The sequence below is a fragment of the Mixophyes fleayi genome, chromosome 6 (assembly GCF_038048845.1).
Source record: "Mixophyes fleayi isolate aMixFle1 chromosome 6, aMixFle1.hap1, whole genome shotgun sequence".
Classification (NCBI taxonomy): domain Eukaryota; kingdom Metazoa; phylum Chordata; class Amphibia; order Anura; family Limnodynastidae; genus Mixophyes; species Mixophyes fleayi.
The window spans coordinates 131223171-131246657 of record NC_134407.1 but is presented as its reverse complement, the minus strand read 5'-3'; the positions used below and the strand labels follow the sequence as shown (position 1 = coordinate 131246657).

Sequence of the window (23487 nt, the reverse complement as noted above, 5' to 3'; positions counted from 1 at the left end):
CTCTTCTGTTGGCACAGGAGCTGTACTATCACAGTGAAGCCCTTCTGGAAAACTTCATCCCTGCGGATTCTTTTCCCGTTGCTTTTTACTTGCTGAGAAGAATTATGGGATTGGCGACAAAGAGCTCCTGGCCATCAAGTTGGCTCTCTCCGAATGGAGACATCTACTAGAAGGAGCGCAATTTCCTATCACCATATATACCAACCATAAGAATTTGCTTTACTTACGCACTGCTCGATGTCTAAACCCTCGACAAGCAAGGTGGTCCTTATTCTTCTCACGTTTTGATTTCAACATCACTTTTCACTCGGGATCCAAGAATACGAAGGCAGACGCCTTATCTCGCTCTTTTGATCCAGCTAACATGGAATCCTCAGAAGATAATAAATTCATTGTAAATCCATGTCAAGTATTGGCAGCTACACACCTGAAAAAGGGTTGTCCCCCGAGCAAAACATTCATCTTGCCACATCTACGCACCCGGCTCCTTAACTGGGCTCATCACTCACTCTTCTCTGGGCATGCCGGCATTCGCAAGACCTGGGACTTATTGTCCCGAAGTTACTGGTGGCCTTCCTTGCTGGAAGATGTGAAGAGATTTGTCGCTGCTTGTTCCAAATGTGCTCAACACAAGACCTCTAGGAAGAAGCCTTATGGATGCTTGCTCCCATTACCCATTCCTGATTACCCGTGGTCACAGATCTCCATGGATTTTATCACGGACCTTCCTCCTTCCAAATCCTGTACTGTGGTGCTTGTGGTCACGGATCGCTTCTCTAAAACAGCTCACTTTATTGCTCTTAAAGGCCTTCCTTCTTCCTCCTCCTTAGCCGATATTTTTATCAAAGAAATATTTTGCCTCCATGGCTGTCCTCAACATATTGTCTCCGATAGGGGATCACAATTCATATCAAAATTTTGGCTGTCTTTTTGCAATAAATCCGGGATTAAGCTTGACTTCTCTTCCGCATATCATCCCCAGTCCAATGGGGCTACTGAGAGAACCAACCAAGAATTAGAAAAAATTCTAAGAATATTTAAGTAACCAAGACAACTGGGTGGATCTTCTCCCTTGGGCCGAGTTCGCCCATAACAACCATTTCCATGAGGCCATCTCTAACTCCCCCTTTTTTGTTCTTTATGGCTGCCATCCTAGACTACCCACCTTCTCTCAAATCTCATCTTCGGAAGTTACAGCGGTGGACTCTCGGTTTCGTAACTTCTCCGCTATTTGGGAACAGACCAAGATAAATTTAAAGAAAGCAACCAGTTGTTCCAAAAAATTCTATGATAAAAGGAGAAGAATGACTCCAAGTTTTTCAGTCGGTGATAGGGTATGGCTATCCACCCAGAACATTCGTTTAAAGGTTCCCAGTAAAAAATTTGCTCCCAAGTTTATTGGTCCATTCGCTATTTCTGAGATTATTAATCCCGTAGCCTTTAGATTGAGTCTGCCTCCCTCTTTACGTATACCCAATGTCTTTCATGTCTCCTTGTTAAAACCGATGGTAACCAACAGATTCTCCACCTCATCCAGAACTCCGCCTCCTGTTGTGGATCGGGATCAAGTCGAATACGAGATTAAAACTATCCTAGATTCTCGTAAAGTCCAAGGTGCCATACAGTTCCTGGTAGATTGGAAGGGTTACGGCCCTGAGGAGCGCTCATGGGTAAGAGCCATTGATCTGCATCCTCCCCGTCTGCTTAAATCCTTCTATAAAAAATTTCCTTTGAAACCCTATTAGGTGTTCGGAGTCCACCTTTATGGCAGGGGGTACTGTAACGGACTTACCTTATCCCCGCCGCTCCGTCCGGAAGCCGCACTTCCGCATCCAGGACCACATGACCGCACCCGGAGGCGGTCACATGACCACATCTCAGAGGCGGGGATTTTAAATCCCCTTCAGCATAAAAACCTCACTCTGGCACTCGCTGAGTGTCAGAGCAACACTTACCTGTTCCTGGCTCCTGTTCTTCGTGGATTGCAGTGTCTTCCAGTTTCCAGTGTCTACCTGTGTGCTGATCTCTGCCTGTTTGACTTCTCTGGTTCTCCTACCCCTGTGTACCGACCCGGCTTGCTGACCATTCTCCTATTCATGTGACCCGTGTACCGAACCTGGCTTGTTGACTCCGAATTGCCTTCTGATTCTGCCTGACTCCATTCCTGTGTACCGAACCGGCTTGTTGACTCCGCTACCTCCGCTTCACTCCGCTGTACTACATCTTGGGGCGAACCTGGGGACCGCGACCTGCGACTCCTGGCAGCGAAGCCCACCCCGCCTTTGCGGAAGTTCTTGGTGAACACTGGGGAGATCGTTAGACTCCGCACCTCAGGTAAGCCAGCGCTAATCAAGATTAGTAATATAGTATCCAGAATCTGTTACATGCACCTAGTAAATTAAATGTAAACCATTTATTTCAGAATGGACATGTCTTTGAAGGTTAGGTGGAGCTCCTCTTTTAAATAGGGTTTGAATTGGCAGCACATTGGGATACTAATTTGTAATCCTGCAGATTGTAATCTCCAAACAGCAAATGCTGCCATTTTGCCTGTTAACAGGGTCGGCTGGGATCTCCAGAGTTTACCTCCCCTGGCCCTGAGCTTGTGCATGCCCATTTCCATACCATTCTAATTACAGTGGGTAGGTAGAACATAAGGGGCACGTCCTACTATGCTTACCGTGTTCTCCCGGTCCTGTCTGTTAATAGTCGTATTTTTTTACTCTGAGTGTTCCTTATTGTAAAGTACTGCAGAGTATACCGCCGCTATATAAATAAATGTTGATTAATAAATATTGTAAAAAGGTTTAATTTAATTAGGGAAAAGGTCCAAATGTGTAAGCAGATAAAGCTGCCAACTTTACAACGCCACACACATAGAAGGGGCAGATCACAAGGTGCTATGAATCCATCAGAGAGCACATATATATGTGCTGCCAGTTTAGTCGTAGCAGTAGAAAACAAGGTGCACTAATTAATACTGTGCTGTCTAGTCATAAATTACCCTCATAATTATAAGTTATATATAATAGACCAGTGGTCAAAGTGGGGTGGTATACAGTGATATGCCATACCGCCACTTCTTCTACTGCTTTCATTGTAAAACTATCAAATTCCATTCACTTATAAATTTCCACTTCAACCACATAGTAATATAACGGTTAAAAAAAATATAACTGTTGGCACTTGAAATGCAATAAATCAGTTGTTTTGGACCCCTTGTATTTTTCATGGACTATACATAATATAATATAAACTTTACTGGACGCAACATGGGTTATGTTAGACCTTTCGTTATTAGAGGTGTGTATAGTGTTCTATGAACAGAAATGCAACAGCATTCTGTAATGAATTATCACATCCAGGGGGTGCTCACTGACAAGCAGCCTCAATCTATATTATCCTGATCCAGTCACATAATTATAACAATTTGTCAAGCCAGCATACAGGGACTGAGATAGCAATATTGAAGCTGATTCAGAACCTCTTTGGAGAACGTACATCTCTAACTCAGCCTTGAGTGCAGTGACTGAGCCTTCCAGCTGTAGAGGTGTTACATTTACATAGATTAGAAGAATATGACAATAATAGCTGCAGAATTAAGAATTGGAAATAGAGGAGCAGCTCTGGTGTCCCTTGTGACCTGGAGTCAGCTGGTATGGTAATAATCCTCCTCCCATCCCCCACCCTAATTCTCCACCTCCTCCTCATTACCAGCTCTGGCTGCTTTTGCAAATCATGTAGCCAGCAGACATCCATGCCCAACTCTCTCACTGTGCTATAAACACAGGAGTTCACCTGAGGGGAGCAGCATCCTCTCCTGCCCTCCACAACACCCCCTCCTTCTATATCTAGCGACCTACTAAAAATAAACCCCCCAGTGAAAAGCACTAAGCTTCATTGTCCCCTGTTGTTGCAGGCGGTGCCGCATGGCTTGTCGGGGGATGTAGTCCTCGCCCCTGGCGGCTTGGGCTGGCGCTGCGTCTCTGAGAACTACAGCTCCCAAGAGCCCCTGCGGGAGGACGGAACTCTCCCTGCCCGGGGAGTGTTTGCCATTTAAATAAACAGCGAGGAAAATGGCGGAGTGTTCGGTAGGGGAATAAAGGAGCAAAAAAAAGGAGAGAGACCGCTTCGTGAGTACATGTCTTTTACTCTCCCAGGGGGTTTTCTTCTCCTAGCATGCCTTGAACTGCAATGTGGCACTCCTGTCCTTAGTCCATCTCAGGGATGTACACTGGCTGCGCGCAAACTTTAGGGCTTTTTGGGGAAAGCTGTCACCCTGAGCTGTGGAAACCTGCTGTGCACTTGAGCAAGTTGCAGCTCCCTCCGCCCCTCACTGCCTGCATATAACTGGGAAGCTGCTTGGTTGCAGAATATGTTGCTGGATTATTTTCCTTGTTATATTTGTACATTTAGAAAGTTGACTTGCAACCTGAAACTTGCCACAATCTGATTGACACTTTATATCTTCATTGCAGTTCTCAAGTTGGTGTGTACTACATTTTTCCAGTTGCTGTATAGATAGATGTACACATTCTTTTTCCTGGATTACATTGCCTCCCTGTTCATTATTCATGCAGACCATAGCTAAGTACATGACATGATCTATTTACAAATTGCCTTTTAACCCTTTTAATTGCTGGATTGAATGTCCTGACCACTTCATTATTTAACAAATTCCATTTGCTCACTGGATATTCTGCTGCCTGTTTCATGTGATGCTCCATATTTTAATGAATACTCCTTGGGAGTAAATATTGTATGTCCTTGTTATCCTATTGCTGAAATACTGTGAATGCTTGAGCTGTCATGTTTTCAGAGCTGTACCTTTTATTGCTGAATAAAATGGGGTATGTTAATATGTTCTTGATCTGTTATTAAGCATGTCTTGTTAGACTGTGGAAGGGAGGGGGGTGGCTCATCAGCATACTATGAATAACCTAGCCTGGTCTGAGATAATGGCTTATGTTAACCCTCTTGCTACTGGATTTGTTTTATATGTTGAGTACATATTAATAGTTCCTCTTTCACTAGTCCATTGAGCGCTGGGAGGTTTAGCGAAGGTATTGTCTGCTGGATAATGATGGGTTCCATGGTGGAGTTTTTACTGCAGTGCATTGACATTGGTGGCCGCTACATAGCCCTTAGCAGAAGATGCTCTGTCTTGCTTTTGTCAATTAGCTGGGAGCCAAGGCTTCACCTTGTTTCCCTTCTTTGATTTCTAATTGACCTTCTAACTGAGATGTCTAATCACTACCAGCAAAGGTTAAAGTGCCTCTGAAGTTCCTTCTGTGATATCCCTTTTATTTATTTTCCCTAACAAAAGATTGCGCTTTCTCTTTAAATCTTTTTAGTCCCTGTCCAGGTTTTTGCCTTCTCCTAGAGTTAGGGTGCCAGAGCCACTAAATCCCATGAGAAAACCTGTTTTCTTTTCTCTCTGTGCACTCAGCAAACTGTAAACAAAGCAAGCAGGTCCTAACCTTGATACCTCTTATTCCTCCTGCTGCTCAGGGTCTCGCTAACAAGGAGCTGGAAGCATGGCTTCTATTTGGCTTTCTCATTAAGTGAACAATGTTCCTGCTGGAGAGGGGGACACTGCGATTGTGCTCTTTGTTTGTGGAAGCTGAGCCCTTTCAGTAAGCGTGGTGTTCAAGGTTGCTTTAGGTCCTGCATGGAAATGAGCGGCAATTGGGGTTGTTATGGACCCAAACGATATTCTGTTACACGCTGGTGGCAAACAGTCATACTACTGGCGGCATCTTTAGGAACGTCAACAAGAGTGAAGTTGCTAAGCTGAATGTGTAGTGATTACTAGAAGCCCATGGTTGCTGCCTGTAGAAACAGATCAATTTACTGTTCATGTGTTATCATTTTGCAATACTAAATCTACCTACTGTACACATAAAATGTTTTACTCCCCTGCCAAAACTGCTGCAGTCTGACATTGCTTTGTTGACAATGTAGGGTTAATTTGACAGCAGGTGTCATGTTTCCAGGTGTTTGGCTGGACAGTGGAGAGTACGCGTAGCATTGCTTAACTATAGCTCAATGATGACTTTAGAAAAAACTGAAAAGTACACTAAAACCATTAGATTATACAGCTTTATATTTCTGTGCGGCAGGTACAGGTGGCGATGTAGCAGGCTCCATCTGTTTTCTTTCCTGTTGGCCACAGGATGCAGTTATCTCTCTTTTTGGTGTGTTTGCTCCAGTAGTGGTGACTGAACAGGACAAAATGGTACATGTGTAGACTGTTATCCTCATGGGGCAGTGTGTGTGTTTTTGGTTCTTTTTTTCAATATTCCTAAGGATTTGTTGACCTGCAACCACTGCATGTTTCATTATACACGTTTCACTTTTGGGCATGTTACTTCTGTTAATTGGTCATGTGTTGGCTGACCCAACACATACACTGGCGCTGTGTGATTGATTTGGCTTCAGATCCAAAATTTTGATGGTGTGGCCCAGTGGCTAGATTACAAGATCATAAGCTACTTGTGAACATGCACTAGCAGATTGCAGTCATTAGCAAATTGGGTATTTCAAGTGTCCTGATAGGTCCCAATGAGAGGTCTTTGTGTACTTTTAGATCATCTTGAGCCTGTACATGCAGCTTAAATTCTTTACTAAAATAATCTTCTGGCTCAATCTATCAGTTACTTACACAAAATACAGCTCAAACTTGTAGGGTTGGATTTAATGCCTCTCAAGGAAACTTTAGGAAATTCCGTTAATGGATTTAAAGGAAAAGTCCATCTTCGTGGATCTTTTTGGCTTTTTTTGCAAATATAACCTCTGTCCTACTGCTAATTGTTTGCTACTATATACTTCCTAGCAGATTACATCAAGCATACCTTCCTACAGATGCTCCATCTTTGGTTGGCCAGGTGCAGTGCTCTGTCTTTTCCCAGCCCACTGTAATGTGTCACAAATACAAAGTCATCAGGTTTGTAGTGAGTAGCGACAGTTTTTCTATTACTATTTCATTCAAACTGCAACAGGTGATGCCATGGAGGGGGCAGGGTATAGTCTGAGAACTGCATATATCAACCTAACTGAAGTTGGACAGTCTCCAAGAAAATGGAGTGCTAAATACTCAGAGTGCATGTAATAAATTTATGGCAAAGAATAGTGATTAGGTTTGGAAAATAAACGCTTGGACAATTTTTTGTACAGTTTAACCAGTAAAAAAAACAATTAAAAAGTGTTTTTTTGTTTTGTTTTTTTCATTCAGTAATGGAAGAAATAGTATCTGTATTTTAAACCTGTAAATAATACATTTTGGGTTATTTGATCTGTGGGATTAATGACTTTCTATTTAGGTCATGAAGAAATCCCCGCCGTTAAATTTAAATTGGCAACTTCATTGAGGATTTTTCTCTTAATATATTTATATTCTGAAGGTAGACATTTTCTTTATTTCAACAAACTTATGATGTTCTGCAGTGTATTATGCAAAAAAGAAACCACTTTTATTACTACCCAGCTGGCAATGACAATATTGATAGTACTGCTGTTTCAGGTTTAGAGCATGTTCCATAAAGGAGTGTACCCAGGGCCGTGCGAGAGGGACAGGGTGCAAAGCTGAAGGAGGTGCAGGGAAATATTTTTTTTTTTAGGATGATTTGATTACAGTTGTCTTCCTTCTAGCTCTAGGTGCTAAAATTGCTAGTTATGACTTTGCCTCCACAAGTGACTTTGTTGATTATGTAGCAGGCAATCATCATATTATTATTACATGTGCCGTATATAACCATAAAAATGGTGTGCACATTTTTTAACAAATATTGAGCTGGTCTAACTTTGCCATTAACTCATCTTAAATGCACACTGAATGGCCACCTTAATAAATATAACTGCTAAATAATAATTTACTTATTTTCAATTTGTGAGAACCTAAATTTATCGGGTATGGATTTGGTAAGTCATGGCAAGCGTGCCATATTGATGCCTTTTACTATGTCAGTTATGGAACTGTATAGAGAACTCATTCACATTAGTCCCTGCCCCATTGGAGCTTACAGTCTAAATTCCCTAATGCACACAGAGAGAGAGAGAGAGAGAGACACACACACAGACTAGGGTCAATTTTGATAGCAGCCAAGTAACCTATCAGTATGTTGTTGGAGTGTGGGAGGAAACCAGAGCACCCGGAGGCAACCCACGCAAACACAGGGAAAACATACAACTCCACACAGATAAGGCCATGTTCGGGAATTGAACTCATGAACCCAGTGCTGTGAGGCAGAAGTGCTAACCACTAGGTCACTGTTTAATCTTTTATATAAGGATGAGCTCTACAGTGTTATTTTAAAAATGTAAAATAAAAAAAAAATTCATATTCTGTAATAAAAATATTTAAACCTTTTGTTAGTGACCACACACATCAGTCGGGTATATGGTAAAACTTTATCGCTTTTCCACCGTGGACTGCATGGCGAACATATTCCTTGCCTCTTGCACATTATTACTTCTTAATCTCTATGCCCGAACTACAGCTTTAATAGAAATTTGTAAGGATACTTGTCATGGGAAGTTGGCCAACGTGTTCAGACTCCTGCATTGCAGCTTCCAATGGAGTATGCCAAATGATTGAACAGTTGTGGCAAAGCCACGCTTATATGGAACCCATTGTATATATCTACTAAAGTATGATGGAGAACAACCCTATAGAAAGGAAGGTGCCATCCTATCTAATTTTAAATGTTATTTGATTGCCTGAACCAGACATCACCTATATAAATATAGTAGATTTGGAAGCAACAATGACTTTGTGAGAAGGAGACCTTCCGGGGTCTGTATTCTTTTTTTTTTTTTTTCTTACCCCAAAACATTTCAGCAGTAAATCTAGCAAATACTGCTTTTGGTATAGGCTAATTAAAGGGGACTACACCTTCTTAAACTAACATTATCCCTAGTATATCAAATAAATGGTTAGCACTCCAAGAAATTCTGTTACCCAGCGGTTCCCAAAGTGTGTGCCATGGCCAAAAAAACAACAACAAAAAATCCTTACCAATCCGGCGGCACCCGGAACCCAGCATCCTCCTGCCTTCTCATTGAATGTTGGGCATGATGTCCTCACGTCCGACATATTCAGTGAGAAGTGGCAGGAAAGAGGAGGATGCTGGGTCCTGGGCGCCGGAGTATTGGTAAGAAGACTGAAGTAAAAACAGAAGAAATGGAAGAAAGAAGGCCAAGTATCGTAAGTAAAGAAATGGAGCGGAAATAGTGATAGGAAACAGCATTGGAGGGGCAAAAGGATGGAAGGGGGCGCAGTGTGGATGGAAGGGGGCGCAAAGTGATGATTTTTGTACATGTAGTTTAAATTTTGTTTGATCTTATTCCTCTGAATATTAGCTGTAAATTATTCTTTGTCAGAAATAAATGTATATATAAATATATTCTTTTCCATTGGATTTATGTGTATTATTTTTGCAAACAACTTACGAAGTATACCTGACCTAAATACTTATTACGTTATTTTGACCCAACTAATAATAAAAAGGGTCTGCTCGGTAATTATTTTGGAGACTCTAGGAGGCATATTCAATTGTCAGCGTTAACGCTGCAAAACGAGCGCTCGAAAAATATTACCGTTTATACGGTAATATTGCGCGTAATTACCGTTCATACAGTAATTTACTCGCTCAATTTCAGCTCGCTGCTCAGGGAGCTGCGAGCTGAAATTGAGCGAGTAGTTACCGTATAAACGGTAATATTTTTCGAGCGCTCGTTTTGCAGCGTTAACGCTGACAATTGAATACGCCCCTAAGGGTGCCATTGACTGAAAAAGTTTGGGAACCACTGGTGTTACCTGAAGCCAAGAGCTGGTTTACACTGTGATTATTGGTGCTGGTTTTCTAAGTTTGTCAAGCTCAATGGAGTACTATGAAAGCCCTTCCTAAAAAGTTATATTGTAGAGCTAAGGATGGGCTGCAATGCACAAGTTTATACTGAAAAAAGCCACATGACACTTTTTGTCATTGTTGCACCTATCAGGTAGCTATAGTGGTTCCTCATTTGAAATGTCCTATTTGCTATAAGTAAATTGCAGGAAAGTCTTTAAGAAGGGTTTGGTCAAGAGTTCACAACACTTTTTAAGAAATGTAAAAATGGTACCAGTAATCATGTGAACATGTGTTGCTGCTTAAAACATAGTGTTTTTCACATTAGTTATTTTCTAGGGCATTATGTTAGCTGTAGAAATGCTTAAGCATAATCCATATAGAGTAGTGTCCCCCTTATGGCTCAAGATGACATTAATTAATACCCCTTACAATAGTCCCACACCTCAAGTGTATTGCAATGAGATCACCAATGGGGAGTGGCCTGGAAACTCGCGTGGAAGATTTTTGAAAGCCAATGATAGGCCTATGAATGGCTGAGTCTGAAAGTGGCAAAATTGCTCTTTTATTTGAGGCGTTATGCATAATGGATTAGAATATGTAGTAAAATACTAGAAGTACAAAAGTGCCAAATTATATAAATGTGAATAACAAATTTACATAAATACTACTTGCATAATTTTGTAAGGAAAACACTAGGATAAGGACCTGCCTGTGAGAGCTTATCCTTGGAGACTGGTGGATAGTATAATTAGGTGTGGGAGTGTGTTCCAGTGGTTGGAAGCATGGTGGGAGAAATCCTGTAGGTGGGACTCTGAAGAGGTAATCAGTTAGGAGATGAGATTGTGGGGGGGGGGGGGGGGGGTGGGGTGTGTATGTGGAAATGATGTTTAATGTGTAAGGAGCAGAGGACTGGTTGAGGGCTTTGAATGTGACTGTAAGGAGTTTGAATTGGATTCTGAAGTGGATTTGTTGCCTGTGTAGTGACTAGCAGAGGGGTGGCAGAAGTGGTACTGTTAGAGAAATGATCAGATAATTTCTTTAGATTAGTAATTGTTTAATTCTTTCTAAATAATAAACATTCCCTGTACAGCGTTGTATAATATTTTGTAACTTTTATTCTCCTATGTCTAGTGCAATAGTTAATTAAATGGCTAATGCACGATTAAGTATAATAAATGTATTCCATTGCGCTTTCCCTTGTAATATGAAGCAGATTGTTAAATAGGTTTTACTTTTTCCAGCTCTACTTGTTTCTTTATTTTCTAAAATTGTGTGCCGATTTTGTAATTATTTTTAATCTATATTGAGTCAACATGTTATAAAGCAAATTATAGGGAATATCCATTCATTCATTTCCTTGCCCCACTAGAGCTTACATTTTAATTCCTTACCACACACAGCCAATTAACCTATTACTTGAGCACTTGGAGAAAACTCAGCCCTAATATCATAGCACAGTGGATACCAAACTTTTTCAGTTCAAGGCACCCTTAGGGCCTCTATAATATTTTCAAGGTACCCCTAAGCCAAAATAATTACCAAGTATTCCCCCGCCTTGCTTACCACTGGCCCTGGCCAAGGGACCCTTGTGAGATCGCCGAGGCACCCCAGGGAGCCTAGGCACACAGTTTGGAAACCACTGTCATAGCACCTTGATGGGATTGAAAACCAGGGCCCCAGTGCTGTGAGGTAGCAGTGCTCACCATTGTGCCACCTTCCCAATGGATGAATACTATTTCTATATTCATTGTGACATCAGATGCATAACAACTGCTCGGAAGTACTGATCTGGGACAAGAGTCCTGAAAGAATTGGATTAGATCTGAAGAACAGCATTTCCTGGATTCTGTATCACGTCAGTCATGGACTACAAAGTTTCCATATATGCTCTATAACCAGACTCTGCTGCTTTAATTCAATGTTAAAGTACTTATTTTAGCCTTTTAATTTTGGTCACTAAGAGATGTGGTGTTCTGTTGCCACAGATGATTATTCTAACAGCTATGGTTTTTAAAACCCATTTGTTTTAAGACCTGATTATTTACTAATGCTATGTAAAAATGTTTTACAAACCAGGCCTCATTGTGAGAACACTGCTTGTGTAGCTTTAGGCTGCATTGTGCCCTATTCCCATAGTGTACTATTAACAACAAGTGCTGGCAGTTAAGGGTCTCTCCAAGGGGCTGTTTAATAATAACCACATCTTTGCCCCGTTAAGTGACATCTGTTATCACTGATATTCGCAGTCATGCCAGCGCATCTGATAAGATGACTGTGTCTCATAGACCTTCCTTTCACTACATGCTTCCCAGCAAAAGGAGGCACACCTGGGTTCCACCCCTGCGTCTGTACTTCGAGCCGCGTGCTTGCTCTGTCCAGCCTGCCGGAAAGGATTCCAAGGTCTTCTTTGGCAATGTCTATAGGCCACAGGTGCTAACACCATGCTGAGATTGCGTTGGCTATAGGAGTCAAGCTCAAAAAAAAACAAAAAACTAAGCTTTCATAAATTGCTCCAGATTGTAGTCTCTATTGAGAATTATGGGAACTGCTGTATTCTGCATTAGTTTACCTAAAGCAAAAGATATCGCTCGTATTTCCTGCGTTAGTTTTTTTTTTAAATAGGCTGGATCCCTAAATTTGCCAAAACCATGCGAAAACAGCTGTCTATTTGGTTTTAGGCTTGATAAATAGGCCCCTATTAATATTGTAATGGCCCTGCAGTTAGCAGTGGTGGTCATCCTGTTGTGCCCCACAGAGAGTCCTTTAAATCTTTCCGGAGCTACGGTTTTTCGTTTCTGTTGATGGCAGGCTAATTATATTGTATAACTATTGTTTTGTTTTTTTTTTTACATTTTTTCTCTTTCTTCATAAATGTAAACAAATTTGTTTAGTTTGTGGATAAGGTGCCTAGCTGAGTAAACAAAGCATGTAACTATTTTTGATCTGTCACTGGGCATCTTTGAGGTAGTGAGTCGCTCATGAGTTGCTCATAGCTAATTTGCCTCAGGGAGTGTCCCTTTCCAATAAGGCAGTGTTATACTGCTTTCATACTGCCGCCCCTGCAATATCCCGGGTATATGAACCCAGGATATTGCCGGGGGCAGAGGCTCCCACGGAGAGAAATTCCCGGACAGACCCTGTTCATACTGAACATGGGTCTGCCTGGGTTTCCATGGCAACATCACAAAAGGAGCTTTGATTGGCTCCTCTTGTGATGTTGGGGGTTTTTTTTTTACTTGTTTGGTACCCAGGCTGAAAAACCCGTGTCTCACCATTCATAGTGCAGGTGACATGGGTGGGACCGGGAATTACTCCACTAAAAGTCCCGGGTCTAAATCCCGTGTTTTTAGACCCAGGATTTTTCACTAACACCATTCATACTGCACCTAAACCTGGGTCCTCTGGGCTTGTCCTGGCAAAAACCCAGGTTTTTCATGCAGTATGAATGGGGTAATAGAAATGCTAAGAATTTTGAGGAGTCTTAATAGCAATAGCTTCATACAATGATACTCCTTCTCTGTTAGAGAATGTAAGTCATTCTCACATCATTGTCTGTTTTACCCAGTATTTATTACTGTGTTTGTCCCCAATTGTAAAGCGCTACGGAACTTGCTGGTGCTATATAATAAAATGTTGATTACATCCTGCTCTTGTCTGTACCTTGGAGCCTTAACAAGACAGACCGGGCTGGCCTGAGAAGATTGCAGCGGTGAATTATTTGTAGAAGAAGCCAGCTGTGTGTGTGTGTATATGTATGTATGTATGTGTGTGTGTGTGTGTATATGTATGTGTGTGTGTATATATGTATATATTTTTTTTGTGTGTTTTTGTTTTTAATATGGGGTGGGGGGTGTGTGAAAACTAGCTATCTCTCCTATTAGCAGCACACAATTTTTTAGTTAGCCACTGGATTGGCTGCTATCTATGTATAGGTGTTGACATGTGAGTGGCAGTATTTAAATGCATCATAGAATGTTTTTATTTTATTTTTTTCTTTCCTCCAGTTCACATTAAGCCCCCTGAAAATGGTCCTAATAAGTGTTGCTGACAGACTAGATAGATTTCTGGAAGTGGCATTGGAGGGGGCTGATTTTTAAATACTTATTTTTGAATTGTTTTTATCCATACAACTAGATAAGGAACAGATGGTGCCATAATTAGAAGCCCATATGTCCCAGGGCAAATTTCAGCCTTGGCCCATATCCCTTACAGGTCCTTGGCAAAATTACTCTCTTAGAGCCCAATCTGGTTGCAAGTGGTCAATGCTAAGCCTAGTCTGGTGGCTGGTGTAAGATATTCCCATCATCATCATCTGTTTATATAGCGCCACTTATTCCGCAGCGGTGTACAGAGAACTCTCTCACATCATTTCTTACCACATTGGAGCTTATAGTCTCAATTCCCTAACGTACACACAGACAGAGAGAGGCTGGGGTCAATTTAATAGCAGCCAATTAACCTACTATGTTTTTGGAGTATGAGGGAAACTGGAGCACCTGGAGGACACCCACGTAAACACGGGGATATTCTGTGACTTTTACTGTAAGAAAGTGCTTCCACTGTATTGCATTTGGATGCTGCAGTTCAGTATAAGAGAGAAAATGGAGCTCCGTCAGACAGCAATATTTTTGGATTATTAAAGCTCCTGTTTCCAGGCTCTGCACTAGCCCGATCTGTATTTCTCAGGCAGACCATGCGACCACTGAGACTGATACATATGCACTTGAAAATAGTCCACAAACTATGTTGTATAGCTGGAATTGTTGAGATAAACCTCACACAACTTTCATGGAATAAATAGGTGACTGCAATCATCTAGTGGCTTTGAACAGCTTTTATATTCGAAATCTGCCATGGCTTTATTTGACCATAAATGGCTAATAAAACCTGAGCTCAGTTTGTGAAGAGCATTTTACACACTACTTGTGTACACACGTTTATTGTTGTAGTTCACCAAGCTCCAGCTACACTGACTTGTTGAATGGCAAAACAAACAATATAAATAGCTTCCCCAAGCTACTGTAATGATTTATCACTTTTTTTTTTTATAGCAAGGTAAAATTAACTTTAATTTGTGTGCTATAGATAAACCGAAATGAATATTCTAGTGATAATTGTTAGAATACGGCACAAATCTGCAAATGGTGTGACTTGGAAGTATTTTGCTGAAACGTTTTTAGTACTGTAAAGACTTTTGGTCCCAATGTGTGAGTTGCCTGATTATAAACTTTGATCATTGCAAATATTGCAGCACTTCTATGCAATATGCACCATTCCCTTAATGTTGGTTTCAAATTTCTGTGTAGATTATTTCCTGCAAGTTTTGGCTTGTATGGAGAGCTGGGTTTATAGAAGTTTTCATAATATTTTTTTTTTTTTTTTTTTTTTTAAATAAAGTTTCTTGACTAATGGGTTTTTGTCATTAACTTGAAAGTTAAAGGGTTAAATGCTCTCTCTCCTTATATTCTTCATATACATTGCCGACAGCTACAATCTATGCAGGGGGCTGCTTCTGCATCCTGCAACACTAGATCATCTGTCTTCTACTTTGCAGCAGCTAAAATGGGTAGAAAAATTAAAACCATTGCAGTGTTGCTCACAGCTGGGAAGTACTGCACCCATCTCAACTAGCAATATTTCTTTACAGATCACGCATGTAGAAGCTTCCATCCCAATGACTTTGAGCTGGTCTACTACAGCCACTCTGTTTGGTGAGTTTGTAGCAAGGAGGTCATTTTCAAAAGCGGTATAAACTTCTTTCATGATTGCTTCACTTACTGACTTTCTTGTTTAAAACAGGTATTTCTAAGTAGGCAATGTGTTGTCCCGATTAGGGTAAGGTTGGAGTTTTTCAGCTCGGGTTACGTGTTGCATACAGTGTCGGACTGGGGCATGAAGGGCCCACAGGGGGGACTGCAATGGTAGGAGTCTAACCAGAGGGGGTGTGGCCAGCCACCATAGAGGCAAGACCAGACACTAGAGGGGGAGTGGTCAGCCCATGAAGGGCATGGCTAGTGGCATAGTGTAGTATATAAAGAATGCAGTGTGTATAAAGAGTGCATAGTCTGGGCCCCACTACTTAGATCGGGACAAAGTCTTGCCCCACTAGAATCAGAAAAGTTGGCAGACTGTCCTGCTCTCTCTTACCTGTTCTTGCAGCGTTCACTATCTGCTGCTGATGTCTTAAGCTCAGTTGCTGTCTGAAACCTGGCATGTTGGGGTCCTGTTTTGAAAAAGGAATATGTACACTCTAGCTCCCTTCCCCAACCAGTCACAATGTTAAATCAATTGCTCTCACGTTTAAAGGGTGTGTGTGAAAAGCACTAGGCCACTCCCCTACAGCAAAACGCGTGCATTGTTGTGTACACCATCAACAGAAGTATACACTGCCTGTTCAAAGAAGTGTGACATATAATCCCGGCAGGCAGAACAGAAGTCCTAAGTTTCAGGGACAGTGCCCTAAGAGCACTACATACGTAGTGGAAGGTGTGTAGCTGTTATGATGAAACGGTCAAATATGAAAAAATAATGTTTTAAAGAAAGACAAACATTGAAAACACACACATACAAGCAGAGGGGCACCGTGTCTCAGAATAGTTTCAATTAACCTGTGTATCCGCATACTATTACTACTCTTAGTGAGAAGAATATACTGTGCCACCCCCCAACCTTGGCTCCATGGGAATTACCTTTGCTGCAGATCAAGGGTTGGCTAAAATCTAGTCAAGCCCAGGTGTGCCGATTGTGCATTTATATATATAAAATTAATAATGGAACCAACAAATAAATGTTCATATTATGTCACACAGTAGTGCCATAAATCATATTATGCCATACAGTAGTGCCCCAGTTCAATGTATGCCACAGATCATATTCTGCCACACAATGTCTCCAAATCATATTATGCCACAAATTAGGCTCCAAACAATATTATGCCACAGAGTAGTGCCCCCTATTCATATTATGCCAAGAACAGGCTACACCCCCCCCCCCCCCACCACCCCAGGGAAAAAGGGAACATTGTCCAGTTTAAAAGAAAAAAAGTAAATGTGACTTACCTCTGGTTCATCTGCTATCTGTGGTCCTTGCAGCTCCTGTACGCTGCCAGCATCGCAACGTCATGACGTGTGCGATTCTTGAAGGTGCAGGTGACTTGCGCTTTGCAAATCTTGGATTTGGGTGGGCCCCACCTACATAGAAAAGGGCAGGGGCAGATTGGGAACTTAAAGTGGCCTTGGGGAAAAAAGCCTGAAAGTAACATCATGTAGTCGGGCTAAATAAATGTTAGGTGGGGCCCAGTATGTGTGTGCGCGCCTACTGTATGTACCTGTGTATGTGTGTCCTTTTCTTGTCATTTCCTGACCTGTGGCAGCTGGTGTCTTTAGCTTAGTTGATGCTTGTCTGGATCCTGCAATGTTGGGAGTCCTATCCGGGGAAAAAAAGGAATCGTGACATTTAGAAAACTCCAACTAGCCCCGGCGTTAAATCAATAGTACACACGTTTAATAATATTTAGGCCTCCCTCCAGCCCCTACATTAAAATACTAGTATTCACTTTTGATAAATAGATCTATTTCCCTCCAACCAGGCCCGACATTAATTTAATAGTATCCGCATTTAATAAATAAACCTATTTCCCTACCTCCAAACAGGCCTGGCAATAAATAGCATTTAGTTTAATAAATATAACTATTTCCCACAACCATGGCATTAAATAATTCACATTTAATAAATAGCCCTCCTGCCCAAACTTAACCCCATAATCAATTAATAGCTCCAAACCACCCCAGCATTAAAGGTCCCACCACCTCATCTTAAATTAATAGGCCCGACTATTAAATTAAATTGACCCACCATCACCCCACAAATAAAATTGCACATATTAGCAACCACCTACCTCATACTCACATTATATTACCACAAGCCGCCCTGTCCTCACCTCCATTTCACTAACAGCCTTTCCTGTCCTCACCCCTATTACATTGCCACAAGTCCCATTGGCCACACATACATTACCATAACACACAAATTAATTTCTCATACACACACACACACACACACACACTCTAATACATTTATCATACATACTGACTCACCCCCCTCTCATCCACACAGCCACACACAAGCACACACTAATACATTTATCATACACACTGACACACATTCTCTCACACACACACTAATACATTTATCATACACACTGACACACATTCTCTCACACACACATTAATACATTTATCATACACACTGACACACATTCTCTCTCATACATACAGACACATAATCTTACCTTTCCTGCTTTGCTTCCTCTAATGGCAGTGTGGGTAGGGGGTGTGCCTGTTCTGATTGGCTGAGTGGCTGTGTCAGCCAATCAGCGCATAGCAGAGGGGGAGATGGGAGACACTGAGGAGTTCCTGCCTGAGCAGGAAGCTCCTCTACTTTACTAGCAGCACTGGTTGTTACTACACTTACCTCTCCATGGGGGCCTTGGTGATTGCATTCTGGAGCCGCCCCCTAGCAAAAGGGGGTGGGGCCATTGGATAGTGAGGCCTACCGGGTGTTTCCCCAGGACACCGCCAGGCCAGTCCAACACTGGTTGCATAGGATTATGGAGTGTGCGCTGCACTTCATCCTCATCTGATAACTCTACATTGATTCAGTATTTTGTTTCTACTAGACCATAAAGTGACATGTTTGAACAAGATTTTTTTTTTCAATTTATATAAAAAGGATCAATAAAGGGGAATATTTACAACCTATACGTACTCAAATTTTACTAGTAAATAATTTAACAAACGTTTTAGCAGCTTTGTATGTTGCATCTACAAACCTACGTGGATGGCATGACCACTGTGGTATGAGGAAAGCCGAGTTTTCATAACTTTAAGTAGGTTTTTTTATCTTATTCTTTTCTTCTGACAAGCAAGGTAAGCTCCAGCAAGGTAGCAATGTGTTAATAATCCTTGTAACGTTTGCATTCTGTGACTTTGTGAATAACAACATATATAACATGTGTTTGGTCTTACAACCCTCTTAATGTATTCCAATATGTAAATGTTAATTCCACTTGACATTGCGAGTGAAGACAGATTATCACAAAGCTTAATATATTAATGGTGGCACCTCGCTGTTTGTGTTTTTTCTACACTAGCTGGACATTGACCATGGTTCCTAATCTAAGAGGACAATCTGAGTGTACAAGCATTTTTTAGGAAACTATTGACAGGCCATGGGCAGAATAAAGTATTCTGTGTTTATCACCTATTTTCTCCAAAGCTAAAGTTTTGCGGGGTCCCCAGTTTCTAGGGAGTGGTAAGCCAGCCTTCTCCCCTCACTTACCTTTATGGCTAGCTTCTTACTCTCTTGCTGTGCACTGTTCTACACTTCACTTCCTGCCCAGAACGGAAGCCAACAGCAGCAGCTTTTCCCTTTAAACAGAACTACATTTTAGAGCCCTAGTACGTTGGCTCACTTGCATGGCATTGTGGAGCTCTACATGCCTTGATGCTACGGAAACCCTGACCTCTGACACAGCACTGGTGGCGGTCCCACAGGGCCTGTCGTCTGCTTTCCAAGAAGTTACGGCACTGAATAGATCTATACCACATATCACTGACCTGATCTGATCTTGTTTTGAGCCACACACTTTCCTGGTTTAAATATTGCATCTTGTGGTTCTGAGTCGGTAATAGTAGATCTGTTTAGTTACCGGCATGTGGCTGATTTTTTTTTTTTAAATGTTATACTATATGAGCAATGCTATTTGTGTTAAGTAAAGTCTGTGTAATCTGAAATGATGACAGAATACTTGTTATAAGAAATAATGTACAGCACTAATAATGTATGGGCAGCACGGTGGCTTAGTGGTTAGCACTTCTGCCTCACAGCACTGGGGTCATGAGTTCGATTCTTAACCATGGCCTTATCTGTGTGGAGTTTGTATGTTCTCCCCGTATTTGTGTGGGTTTCCTCCGGGTGCTCCGGTTTCCTCTCACATTCCAAAAACATACTAGTCTGTTAATTGACTGCTATCAAAATTGACCCTAGTCTCTGTCTGTCTGTGTGTGTTAGGGAATTTAGACTGTAAGCTCCAATGCAGCAGGGACTGATGTGAGTGAATTCTCTGTACAGCGCTGCGGAATTAGTAGCACTATATAAATAGCTGATGATGTACCCCCCACTGTAAATTACAGATATTCGATGTCGCCTTAGATCTCCCCGGCCTTGTACATTTAGGTGATCACAGAGCTCCTCACTGACTTCTGAGATCCATATAAATTAGGGTGTGTTTCATATAAAGGTATTTATGGTGTGGGGATGCAGCTAGTCTATGTACAGGAATGCAGTGTATAAATAAATGGGGTCTTTTATCAGTCAGCCACCGGAATGTCTGCTTTTTCTTCATACGGTGCCTTCCTGCTCATGCACTATTAGAGAAACCAGGGCCGTTTAAAAGATAAATGGAATTTTCCATTGCTACTTTCTGTTGCTGCTCTGAATATCTGACATGGCAAAGATTCAGTTTTTCTTTAAATGAGTCTTTGGCGCACAACAAAATGTGAGGAAAACATTAGTTGTTTTTTTTTAAGTGAAACAAAAAACAAACCTATATAGTTTTTGTAATTCTTTTTGATCGAAAAATTGTAAAGGTGAGATAACTGAGCAGTAAAGTAGTAGCCGTAGCGGAAGGAGCTAATAAGACCTTAATGTTTTTTTTTATATAAATCTTATGAAGCTAAGGTTCCATAATACTTAACCTGTCTGCATATATGAGAACACACACCTACCCACCAGATAATTTGATTGTGTATACTGAATAATTGCCTGAAGCATTTTAAGAGGAAATGATCATCCATCTGTTTTATTGGACTGGTACTGTGTGAGAGATGCGGTTCACCCCTGCGTGCAACGAGGGAGTTTTGTACACGTGACAAATCAGTCGGCTAAGACGCTAATTGGGTCAAGTACTTGAAATGAAAGACCTTTTCATAGCAGCAGGTTTTTTTTCGGCACCAACCCCTCCCCCCCAGATTTAAAGTTCATCTGTTGCTTGCACACAGTGGACAGTGTCTATCCACTAGGAATAAGTGATGTCAATGAGGCAAAGAGCTGTCACCGTTTCTTCGCTAATAGGCTCGTTTTCATAGTTGCCTACTCTCCCAAATTATCTAGAAGACTCATTAATTAGGGGAAAGAACTCCAGAATCTCCCGAGAGAGCAAGCGGTTCTCCTGGGTGCGCTTTTCTTCAGTGAGGTAGATGGGGCCACAGTATGAACTGCTGAAGCCCCATCCATACTCGTAAATGCCAAGGAATGTGATTGTCATGTCATTGGACCCCTGCCACTTGGGGTGTACTGAAGTGGGCATGGCCTGATATGCTAATTACCCCACTACCTTTTCCTAGAAAAAATGTCATCAATCCCTGCCCACCTCATCTTTTCTTACCTTGATTCTGGAAGAACAAAATACCTGAGTTGAGGCACACAGAACCCATCCACCCTTCCCAGTGATGGAGGGGAATAGTGCAGACATTACCACCTGCACAGAGCGAGAGAGGGGCAGCTGATTTTGGAGAGGATAGTCTGTTGAATTTTGAACCCAGCTGTCCTCATGAGCTAGAATGCTTAAGAGCCTGCTTCAGTGAGAGAGAAGTACTGAACCCAGCCAGGAGAGCCTGTGAGGTACCGGGGAGACTGAGCGAGTTAGAGCAGTTCACATTAAAACTGGTTTATCTGCAACTGTCTATAGCTATGTTGTCATAGTAGCAAAGATGAGTGCTTTAATTTACAATTCAGTTGCTCCTAAGAACTGTGTAGCAGTGGTCAGGGGTGGAACATTAATTGTAGGGGCCTGGCGTTGCCTCTGTGTTTTCCCCAGAAAATTTTGACTGCCGGGTGGCCCTAAATAGCTGGATGGGGCAATGTAATTCTTTGCAGCAGTATTGAAAAATGTTGCCCACACCTGCCAGGACTGGTGGTCAGTGGTCTCGCACACACTACGGGCTGTAGTGCTCACATAGTGCCTGTTCTAATAGGAGAAACAATGGTTTATTCTATAATAATAGGACTCTGTTGGGCTGTAAGAGCCAGGTGGCAAGTAAAAACAGCCGGGTGGAGCACCTGGGAAATAGGTGCTGGGGAGAACACTGAGCCTCCCGTCTTGATCTTAAAAGAGCAGAGACTGGCGTCTTTGGAGCATGTACTGTCCAGTGTATGTGCCCACTGTGCATGTGCCAGACTGGTGCTTGCTCAGAAGAAGTCTCTTTTCATTGGTACTGTGCAGGTGTGAGGAGAACAACTTGGTTCATTATGTAACCACTTCAGCTTAAGCCACTGAGCAGGAGAGAAGTATAGGGGATGTATATAGGCATTTAACATGACATCAGTGTTTGCACTGTAACACCCTAATTCAACACCTGTGTCCAGACTGTGTATAATTGTCAGATCCCATGGTCATGTTCACACTCAAAAGCTGGGCAAAAAAGAAAACCAGCATGAGGGAGTAGGTGCTTTATTGATTCGAGCATGCACCCCCACACTAAAAGGGTGGCTACATAGATATATATTTTCACACTGGAAAATATAGACTGTTTTCATTACTCCTATGCTCATATTTTTATCTTTTATGGGAAGTTGATTGTTTTTATGTGGGGTTTTTTCTCCCAGGTAAGAGTGCATTTCTACCGGTTGCTGTTCCTCTCTCAGAATCTAAGCATGTGAGGCTGTCGTGTAGGCCTGACCTTGAGGCAGTATGGGAGAAGCAGTTACTATGGCAACCCTGCAGAAATATGGCTCTTCCTCAGGAAAAGAGCATCCCATTAAAGATTGCTGCAGGAATCCTGTTAACCAGTTCCAGCTAAAGAAACTATTGAAATTTGATATTCTCAAAAAGTCTGCTCTTCACTGGGCAAGAAAATGTGGCAATGCAAAGATTTCTTTATTTTATGACTAATTTAATAGTTAATGTTAATGATGTATGAGCTCCCTTTTTTACAGGTTTTTTTTCCCAGATATTTTATTTTTTTGTTGCCATATGTTGGTGCATTGATTGAACTGTAAACTTCAATTTACTCTGACATACAACTTGCATATGTCTCTGCTAGAGGAATTATGCATTCATGTTTGCAGATTATGAGCACGTTTAGAGGGTTATCTGTTAACACTGTATGATGGTGTTAGGACAGAGCAGGTTAAATGAATCGTCCATTTCTTAGAAGGTGTGGATTGTTGTTTACTGTATTGCTTGTATCTATCCATTGTCATATTTTAGATTCTTTCTGGAAGTGGAAATACCTCACATCAATGTCACTGATATCCCGAAGTCGTGACAGGGGGGTTTGAGAGGAGAGAAAGAGATTATGCAGAGAGAACATCCATGACATATCTACCGAATAGAGAGCTCTGCATGCAAACTTATTAGCACCATTGTATAAGTCCTGCAACAACACTATTTACTATTTTAAAATGCACGTCATGGAGTTTTGAAAAAAAGAGAGCAAAAATTATTAGTACAAGCTGAGTAAAGCCCAATAGCAATGTACAGTTATTAACACCATTCTTGAGTGTAATGTGATATAAAACAGTGTCTCTCACTGTCTGTGTCATAAATGTTGGTGGTGGTATTTGTATTGGCTAT

At 41.6% G+C, this 23487-nt stretch overlaps 1 protein-coding gene across 4 annotated transcripts in view; it reads left to right on the top strand.

Moving 5' to 3' along the window:
- The first annotated feature begins 3753 nt into the window (after positions 1-3753).
- The window catches only part of NCOA3 (nuclear receptor coactivator 3), a 77830-nt gene continuing 58096 nt past the window's right edge, over positions 3754-23487 (top strand). For all 4 annotated transcript variants that reach the window (XM_075176433.1, XM_075176434.1, XM_075176436.1 and 1 more), the window contains exon 1: positions 3754-4133. The gene's annotated coding sequence lies outside the window, so the exon portion shown is untranslated. The remainder of the gene's footprint in view (positions 4134-23487) is intronic.